The sequence below is a fragment of the Octopus bimaculoides genome, chromosome 30 (genome assembly GCF_001194135.2).
Source record: "Octopus bimaculoides isolate UCB-OBI-ISO-001 chromosome 30, ASM119413v2, whole genome shotgun sequence".
NCBI classification, from domain to species: Eukaryota; Metazoa; Mollusca; class Cephalopoda; order Octopoda; family Octopodidae; genus Octopus; species Octopus bimaculoides.
In genome coordinates this window covers 2510299-2520901 of record NC_069010.1, presented here as the reverse complement: position 1 = coordinate 2520901, position 10603 = coordinate 2510299, and the positions used below count along the sequence as shown (strand labels likewise).

The 10603-nt window shown below is 38.3% G+C and overlaps 1 protein-coding gene across 6 annotated transcripts in view; it reads right to left on the bottom strand.

Annotated features, from left to right (window-relative positions):
- LOC106879945 (uncharacterized) overlaps nucleotides 1-10603 on the bottom strand; it is a 93318-nt gene that overhangs the window by 6446 nt on the left and 76269 nt on the right. The window contains exon 5 of one of the 6 annotated variants that reach the window (XR_008267053.1): nucleotides 5136-5186. The exons of 4 other annotated variants lie outside the window; for them this stretch is intronic. The gene's annotated coding sequence lies outside the window, so the exon portion shown is untranslated. Of the gene's footprint in view, nucleotides 1-5134; nucleotides 5187-10603 lie in introns of those variants that run through there. One more of the 6 variants, XR_008267054.1, reaches the window with a different exon arrangement.

Below are 10603 nucleotides of genomic sequence, written 5' to 3'. Positions count from 1 at the left end.
GCTGCTATTTCTGAACTTCGGTATATGGTGAAGCAAATGCTTGCTGATCCCTTAATTATGTTTATAAATGTATGGGAACTTTTAAATAAGTTCTCCACCGATAATGGTGCTTACATACCGAAGGGCTTGGTAAAAATTATTAATTGTTGATTTATAATTTTTATATATATATATATATATATATATACTAACTTAAAAACTGCCCTATCAAGCAATGAACAATTTTCATCGAAACAACGATATAATTTGTCGACTTGGAACTTATTGCAAAGCTGCATGATAAACAACAGTACCATCACCATCACTACCACATCTGCCATATACACTATTCAGACTTCAGATGCCACTACCATCAATACCTTTGACTTCGCCACCTTTCCCTCAGTAACTTACAAACACAAGCTTATTTCCGTTTATGCCTACCATATTTGCGCAAAAGATTTTGGTCAGCCCAAGGCTACAATAGAAAACCTTTGCTCATGGTGTCACACAGACTGAACCTGAAACTACATGGTCGGGAAGCGAACTTAATCCACACAGTCCTATAATATAATATATATAGTAATACACATATATAAATATGTTAAGACATGTTATATATACACACATTATCATAAATGTTCACTATACATATATATTTTTTCATGTATATTAACTATGTGTAGATCTGTTTCCATACATATTAAATATATATATATACACACATACACACTATACATTTCTGTATTATCACATACATTGGCTATACATACACATACTCACACATTCCTTTTTTCACATTCTTTCACAAATCTCAGCAATGAGACTCCAGCAATGCTGAACCAGCATCCACAACAGTTTTACTTGATTACATCAACTTCATTCGTTTGTCTAATTAACATGATGCTCAACCAAATTTACACACCGAGACCCACACACATTCTGATTGTCAGGCTTTCACATAGCACCTTTTGAATTTCCCTCACAAATCTATCATAACACAACTCTCTGACAGAAAGCATCAGTCCCAGATGTGCCACAGTTATAATCAATATCTGAACCACAGGATTGATGATAAAGCTAACTTAAATATTACATTCGTGGCCAAGAGGTTAAGGTGTCAGATTCATGATTATAAGGTTGTGGGATCAATTCCTGACCTGGTAGCATTATGCCTGAGCACTGCTTCAACTAATCCTTCACATTGCTTCAATTGATCCTGTTCAAAATGAGTACCAGCCCAATGTTATTTGCCACATCTTATATGTTGTGCTAAGTCTTGGGTGGCTGAGATTGTGTCTTACATCTGCTTGTCACTACATAATTAATTTTTTTAATAATTCATGAAAACATGACACAGCTACCAATCACACTCAGAAGCATTTTCGGGGTGGGGTGGGGTGGGGGGTTTAAAGTCCTTTCACAAAACAAAATGAAAACTTACCCAAGTCACCTTGGACTGACAGCCTCACTTTGTCGACCTTCACTACATCAGCTCACATGCTACCAAAGAACACATTCTTAACAAACACTCAAGGGCCACATGGACCCCCAGTTGAGAACCTATGTTCTAGAGACTTTTGCATCATCTTTATGTAAATCTCCGAACAAACTTCCATACAGTTCCTTGCTAACTACTAATTAGTTTCATTAACAAGGCCTCAGTCAACATGAAGCTAATTTCATCTGAACAAAACCAACAAACCTATGAAAGTCTGTAAAGCCTCATTTCAGGCCCATAGAGGAATAATTGTTGCAGAATGACATATTCCAGCTTGGAATGCAGCCCCAGTCTTTGTTAAAGATAAACTTTTGCTATGTCTCAGCAATCCACTTCCTACAAATTTATCAATGTTTTGGGTATAACACCAACCCAACTGGGTCTTTTGCTATTGCCACATCTAATACAACCAAGGAAGCCTGCAGTTCATCTTCAAAATCAAGTGGCAGATCACAGAGCAACAAAGTTCTAGAAAGATAAACCTACAAATTACTGCAGGGCATCTGCTATCAACTGAGAGATTTAGATTGGTGGGTCACGTGGCCAGAAACGTTTAACAGCCCTGTTTGGAGAAGTCAGTAGTGGAATGCAATGATGATATTTTGAGTGGTACACCCATTGCCCAATTTGAAACCACTACTAGCCCCCGAGTCTTTAGTGAAGTCACCCCACTCCTGCACTCTAGAGCAAGCACCTGTGGATTATTTCCCCCTGTTACTGACCCCCCCCCCACACACACACATACTTTTTTTGTTTTTGCTGTTGTTTTATCGTATCTACCTTGCATATATGTAAGGACACACAACAGTCTGAAAACTGAAACCACAACTTTATGAACGTGAACCCAACACTCTAACCACTAAGTGGCAAGTTGTTCTTCAAAATTTCAAGTTGCTCCCAGACCACTCAGCAGAAAATGAGTACTAACCAAGTACTGGGAGTAACTGAACAGACTAGTGCCCTGCTCAATAGAGAATATCATACTCCCAGTCACTTATACATCATGGAAACCGAGATATATTCCAGCTACATGAACCTGATGCCCCTTTACCAAGAACCTGTAGGTCATCATAACTCTTTACAAGGCCTCTGAGTCTGGGAGGAAGGAGGAAAATATCCTCACACCAGAGACTTGGCTCGAATGTTTGCAACAAAGGAATATGCAAAGGGCACCCAATGTACTAGGTGATGACGTTACACCAGGCAGCTATTTGGCCATGACAGGATTTGAACTCAGAATGCAAAGCGCCAAAACAAAAATCACAGAACATCTTACAGTTTTGCAAATCTACAGACCTGGGTTGGTACTTTTTTTTTTTTCTATTGACCTCCAACCACCCTACCAAAGGATAAGAGGCAAAGTTGACCTTGGTTCAGTGGGACTGAACGCAAAACCGCATGGTTGCAAAGCAAGCTTCTTAAACACACGGCCATGCCTGCAAGATGTTCCAAACAAATAATACAGATGGTATTAAAAATATAGGAAACCAAAATTTTAACAAAATGGAAAAAAAAAAAAAAAAAATTCAAATTTTACAAATAATTTAAATGGTAAAGGGACATGTCAATCATCCTACAGACTCTAGAGAAAAGGTTCTCAACCATTTTTATCAATGGACCCTTTTGATTATTATTTCATTCTGGTGGACCCCCGTTGAATAGGTAATTCAATGTTTAAAAACTAGTTTTACAGAAACTTTTTTCAAAACTCCTATTTTGCTTTTCACACATTAACTTGTGTAGGTTAAATTATGTAAAATGCTAGAGAGAGAAACTTAGATATTTCTTGCAATACACACCAATACATACATCTAAAGCAGAAATTTTTCAGGAGCTCTTAAAATACTATTGTGGATATCCAATTTACTATTGTGTTGGGTGGACCCCTAAAAATTTTATATGAACCCTCAAGGGCCGGACCCCCAGTTGAGAACCTACGTTCTAGAGACTTTTGCATCATCTTTATGTAAATCTTCCAACAAGCTTCCATATAGTTCCTTGCTAACTACTAATTAGTTTCATTAACAAGGCCTCAGTCAACATGAAGCTATAGTGGTGGACAACACTGGCTCATGGTTGTAATGAGTGAGATTGATCTCCAAACCACACGATTCATAGCAATTTTTTTAAACTAGTCATGTGTATACATGCACACACACCACCACCAACACCACCATCTTGTTATAAATCACCTCAATATCTGAGACTACATCTATAAATTAAGAGGGAGAAGACTGTTGCTGCGCATTGGCAGAATCATAACAGAGCTGAATAAAATACCTCCCAGTATTTGTCCTGGCACTTTACATTTGGAGTTCAAATCAAACCGAGGTCAACTCTACCTTTCATCCTTTCAGGGAGGTTAAAGTAAGTGACTAACGCCCCACCTCCCACCAATTTCTGACTTTATACCCATGTAAGAAATATTTACTGGGGGGGGGAAAAAGACAATAAATTTTTGTGACATATTACAAGAGTGAGTGACTGTATGTGTATGAATATATATATACACAATATATAAAAAGAACACGTGTGTGTCCACACACACACGAGGTGTAATCAATAAATACCCAGGCTGTTGCCATAGTAACAAAGCTAAAGCATGCAGAGAAAAGCCACTTGGCAGAGATTGATCTTGACTTCTGCTGTGCAAGCACAGCAAGTTTTAACGTTCTTCGCTCACTTCTCGTTTACAGCAGTGCTTGGAATTAACGCATGATCGTCGGATTGACCACAACAGAAACAGTTGTCGTGGTGATGCCTGCTCAGAGGCCTACGCAAAGTTGCAGAAAGTGTATGGAGAGGAGTGTATGGGTCACACACAAGCATAGGAGTGGGTCAGACGTTTCCAAAATGGCCGAAAAAAGGTCCACAGTGACGAACGTTCTGGGAGGCCCACAACCAGCAGAACCGAAGAAAACTTATCAGACATGCATGTAGCTGTGGGGGTAAGTCGTCAAATCACCATCTGTGAGTTATCAGAGGGTGCGTTGATTAGTTATTGTTCAGTTGAGTCCATTATCACTGAAGATCAGAGTAGGAGAAGCGTGTCTGCCAAATTTATGCCAAAACTACTTTCAGCTGACCAAAAAGACACTCGGATTTCAGTTGTACAAGATCTTCATTCTGTCAATTATGATGAAAACTTTGCATAGGCCTCTGAGCAGCAATCATCAAGCTTTTGGCAAACTTTGATGCAAATTCTCTGCTCAGCTTTCTCTATCAAGATCAATGCAACGATTACACATTACACACGTTACTTCCAAGCACTGCTGTAAACAGCAGAAGTGAACTACAACATTAAAACTTAATGCACAGACACAGCAGAGTTCAAAGTCAATCTATGCCACACAGCTTAACTCGGCATATTCTAGCTTTGCTACTATGGCAACAATCCGGATACTTATTGAAATATATATATATATATATATATATATATATATATATACAGAGGCATACACACACATCCCTACACTCATGTACATGTCTTATGAGTATGGTGTTCGATTCAGTTGACAACAATGGTGATCGCTACAAATAAAATGAGATGGTGGACAGAGGGGAAAAAAATGAAAATGAAAAATGAAAAGAAAAAAAAAAACAACACAAAAAATATGTTCCAGTCAGCCAGGGTGAGCGGTATTTAGAGTCGTACCTTTGCTATATGTTTTTGCTGGCATGAGCTAAGCAAGTCACAGATGAAACTCTGCAATGAAAAAAACAAATTGCTTATATCAAGTTATCATATTTAGATGTGGGTTTTTTTTGTTCTGGGATTTTTTTTTTTTTCTAAACATAACAGAATGGAAAAAATGTTTCAATATATCTAGATTTAGATTTCTTACAATGTGTCTAAATAGGATTAGATGATGGCTTGTTCTATACATATATACATGTGTGTGGGTGTATGCACACACACCTACCCTTCCTTCCCTGCTGCATAATATATTTTAAAAGAAAATGAACAACCCTTTAAAGTAAATACATATATATACTATCACCATTTAATGTCCGTGTCCCATTCTAGCATGATTATATATATATTTCTTATTTTTTTTAATGGTTTTTCTTATTTTTCTTATTTCTTTAAATGGAAGTTGCTATTTTACTTTTTAGAATCCTTGTATGTTATAGGATATTCTTCGTGCCGGTGACACGTAAAAGCACCCACTACACTCTCGGAGTGGTTGGCGTTAGGAAGAGCATCCAGCTGTAGAAACTCTGCCAAATCAGATTGGAGCCTGGTGTAGCCATCCGGTTTCACCAGTCCTCAGTCAAATCGTCCAACCCATGCTAGCATGGAAAGCGGACGTTAAACAGTGATGATGATGATGATGATGATGATGATGATGATGATATATGTATATATGGATCTAAAAAGAAAGGAGGTGGCCTAAAAGTAGGATTTAAAGGGACATGAGATGAGACACTGCTTCTCACCATTATTTTAAAACTTACATCATTGCTTATGACTAAATACATTTGGGCTTCTAACATTCACTGATCGGTTACAGAGATTATGCTGCACTTGGGGATTAAAAACTAAAACCCCAGGCAGCATCAGCCAATGTGGGGACCTATATAAGACTGCTCAACCAGGTTGAAGTTCCAACCATATCGCCTTCATATCACACTCTACTGCTTTATTAAGTTGGACAGTGTAGTCTGTGGTACACCATTCCAAGAAAATAAAAAAGAAAATATAATGGGATGGCCATAACTGGACTATCTAGCAATAGATTGAATTCAATTGGGAATCACCTGAGCCTAATCAACATTTTTGCTGCATAGACCCAGGAATCTTCATTAAACACTAACAGTGAGCCTCTCTTTTGTTTTAATATATGTATGGAACCACATTACCCAAAAAGTCCCTTTCTTTTTTTAAGACAACAGATCATTTATGGAAAATCTAGATGCTGTTTTTACCAGCTCAATTGACATAGCTATAAATCTACTGTCGATTCCAATTTCATCAAACTTAAGAGGTAATAATAAAGTGAAGTCCAAGGTTGAAGTTGCAACAAAATCAACCCTCAATAAACTGCTAACAACAAAAGATTTTCTGAGTTTAACTACAATCTTTTTTTTTTTTTAATGACAAAGGACATTCGCATAACTTGGCATCTGTTACAACAATGATTACCACAACTACCACTACACTACCATTATTTATTTGCCATTTGTCTCGAATATGGTCATAATCTTGACACAAGGCAAAATATAATAGCTGTCAACTTGCTGAGCAAATATGATCATCACCAACAATTAGAAAATTTATTTGTCAGGAATGTCCAATGTGAACTTTCTACTGCAAACAGCTTGCACAACACTGCAATGACTTTATCAAAACCAAGGAGCCCAAAGACAAGCTAAAACAAACTGAGCAACCTGTCGACATACTTTAACCATAACTAAGAAGTGCCACATTCCGACTGTTCTTATGCTATACTGGATAACATCTCACACACACACACACACACACACACACACACATGCATATTTGCATCATGGAAGAGCCATGACAATCATCTAAGACATACATATTATTTATGAATAGTGGCAGGCACCATATTGCAGTTGTTTATAATCATCATTGTTCTAACATCCAATTTTCCAAGCTTACATGAAATTTGTTGAAGCAGACTTTCTATAGAGAAATACACTTCCTATTACTAATCCTTACCTATTTCCAAACAAGGTAATCCAATATTTCCCCCATGGCTGGATGATGTGTTTTCATGAAAGATTGGGAACAAACAACACTGCTTTAATGACAGTGGCACTCGTTTACAACTATTGCACAATGTCAAGACAATGACACACATGATGGAATTTTTCTTCAGTTTCTAACTAATTTCACTCATAGTACTTGGTCAGTCTCAGGCTATAAGCTGATGTGTGACCAAGGTGCATGCAGTAGGACTCAAAGCTGCTCACTTCTCATAGACACAGATGGTCTCAGTTCATTAAAGTTATTGTACTCACCACATATTTGATTCTCTTATTTCACCAAGAAGAAGAACAATTGCAAGTTTCAAAATTTGCATCATTGCATGCATCATTGCATCTCTTCCTTGAACAAGGCACTCACATCACCCCCCAGTCATTAACAACTAACAAAACACAGACCCTGCTACACTGCATCTACAATGTCGAGTCATGCACTTTGACAGAGTAAGTATATGAAATCTTGTCAATGAGCTAAAGATGCTAGAAATAGCACCCAAAATATTATTTGTATCCTATGTTACCATCATGAGATGGTCATGGTTAGAACACATTTGACCACAGTTCAGTTTCAATAACAATTTATCTTGGTCTAAACTGCAAATGTTGATAACTTTCATTGTAGAAAATTGAGAAAGAATACAAAGACAGTCACATGAAATATTGATAACAATCAATAAATCTTACTTTAATATTAAGGATAATAAATAAAAAAAAAACTATATGTAGCATCTGTGAGAGACCACATACTAAATATTTATGCATATTTGAGGGGGTCTAAATGTATCTTTCATCTACTTGTTTCAGTCAATAGACTGTGGCCAAGCTGGGGCGCCACCTTGAAGAATTTTTAGTCAAATGCATCAACTCTAGCACTTATTTTTTAAAATCCTGGTACTTATTCTACTGGTCTCTTTTGCCAAACAGCTAAGTTGTGAAGACGTAAACACACCAGCACTAGGCTTCTTTCTACCAAATCCACTCACAAGACTTTAGTCAGCCTGTGGCTATAGTAGAAGACACTTGCCCAATGTGCCATGCAGTGGGACTGAACTCCAAACCATGTCGTTGAGAAGCAATGTCTAAAGCTACATCACATACTGACTGTAAATCCATGAAATAAATTAACCAAGTTGCAGCGAATGAAACTTTCCCTGATGTTGTGGTAGTGGTTTGTTCAGCCCAGAACAGTCGTGATCCAGCAGACCTGCCAGATCACATGTATTCCAAACAAAATTGTCAAGAATTTTCATTCGCCCAGGAAGACATGGGATAAAAATGGTAAGGGCCGATCTCAGGAAGCTGGGCCTCGTGAAGGAAATGACAATCGACCAAGATGTCTGGCAATATGAAGTTCTTTATCGTTGCTATCTGGTAGCCCCTACCCCACCCCAACTCCATATATATATACCCAGGTTTTTTTCCACTTACTTGCGCTCTTCGAAATATCCTGCCACATATTATGGCATTCGAACCTGGCACTTGCAACCATCTATATCTCTCTCTCTTCCTTTGCTCAGCCATCCCATTTATATTCTGATCTCCTTTCCTTGTGGGTACGCCTGGCATTTTGCCACCATCTCTATCCTGCTGTCTCCCACTCCCACTCTCTCTCTCTCTCACCTCCTGCACTTCCCTCTTGTTGGGTAACCATATATTTCCTTTATGGTAGTGAACCTCTTTCTATTCTTGTTCCTGATCTCTCTTTCTCTCTCTCTCTCTCTCTCTCTCTCTCTCTCTCTGGCTGGGTAACCTTGTACAGCAAGATACCTGTTTCTATCTCACTATAACCTTTCATTGCCCAACACAAGATTACCTCTTCTAATGTCTTGAAATTTTTTTTCTTTTTTTTGTCTTGCAAGTACTTGGTAGCCCTGTCAGTGCAGGTGACGCTTGAAAGCCTCTAGTCCACACTGTAAAGTGGTTCGTGTTCAGAAGGGCATCCAGCTGTAAAAACCTTGCAAAAACTAACCTCGCCTGTATTTGTACCACGTAAAAAGCACTAAGCCCACTCTGCTGAGTGGTTGGTGTTAGGAAGGGCAACCAGCTGTAAGAATCCTGCCAAAACAGTTATAGAAGTCTGGTACAGACTTCTGCCTGGCCGGCTCTTGCGCAACCATTCCACCCATGCTAGCATGAAAGGCGGATGTTAAACAATGATGATAAGTGTATCTAAAACTGCTACTGTAGCTAATGTTTTTTGTTTTGTCTTGTTTGTCTTTTTTTATATGGTAAGCTATGATTGGAGGTTTTGTCAATGCAAGACATCAATATATTGCTGTTGCTCCAGTGCGATAACATGCTTGGATTTTAACTCACACATGCCAAGCTTTAGAAAACTCATCAAGTCAATTGAAATTGTCATTGTGGCCAATATTGGTGTCACGTGACTGGCACATAAAAGGCACCCATTACACTCTTGGAGTAATTGGTGTTAGGAAAGGCATCCAGCTGTAGAAACTATGCCAAATCAGACTAGAACTTGGTGCAGCTCTCCAGCTTACGAGTTTCAGTCAAACCAGCTAACCCATGCCAGCATGGAAAGCAGATGCTAAATGATGATGATGATAACTGCTCAAGAAGAGACATTGTCTCTGAACCCAGTCTCCAGACATGACCATGTAGTTGTACTTAAGAAATTTGCCTCACAACTAAATTCCATGTTCAGTCTACAAATCTAAAATCTTCTGCCATCATCCAATTTACCAACACCTCAAAGTGGAACGTATTAAATGAAAACTGCTTAGAAGTGTGTATATCACCGGTGATTGAGAAACTCAACCGTCATGTTCAAACAAAAATACTTTGTGCTATTTGTTTTGTCCAAGTTGCACAAACACTCCCTTGACACTCTTATCAGAAATGCAATCAACAACCAGCAAATGGCTGATTGAAAACCTACAACAAACGATGCTACAGTTCACAATAGCATGTGATATACACTTTTATATTTTGCATAGCTGCAACATACAGTGATGTGGTGGACTTCAGATCCAAATTGGCAAAACCTGAAAAAGCACCACCACAAAGAACTCCTTCATAACAAATCTATTTTATCTCTTACCAGAACAATTAGGAAGATTTTTAGATATCTGTAAGACAGTCTTCTATACTTTGCCATAGCCTCTGCACTCCTTCATCACCTTAAGTTATGTCTTTCTTGAACAAGATAATGCTAAAAGTGATGGAGGAGGAGATAAAGAAAAGGGAAAGGTTGGGGGGGGGGGAATGTAAAGAACAAGGGAAAGTAAAGATTGACACGGGGAGCCAGCAAAGCTAACCTCTGGATTAGCTGAGAAAATAGACATGAAACAATTGATGAGTGTTGTTCACTTAAAGATTATAAAAGTATATACCTAGCTTCAATACTGTTGTGGAGAGAGAGAGAGAGAA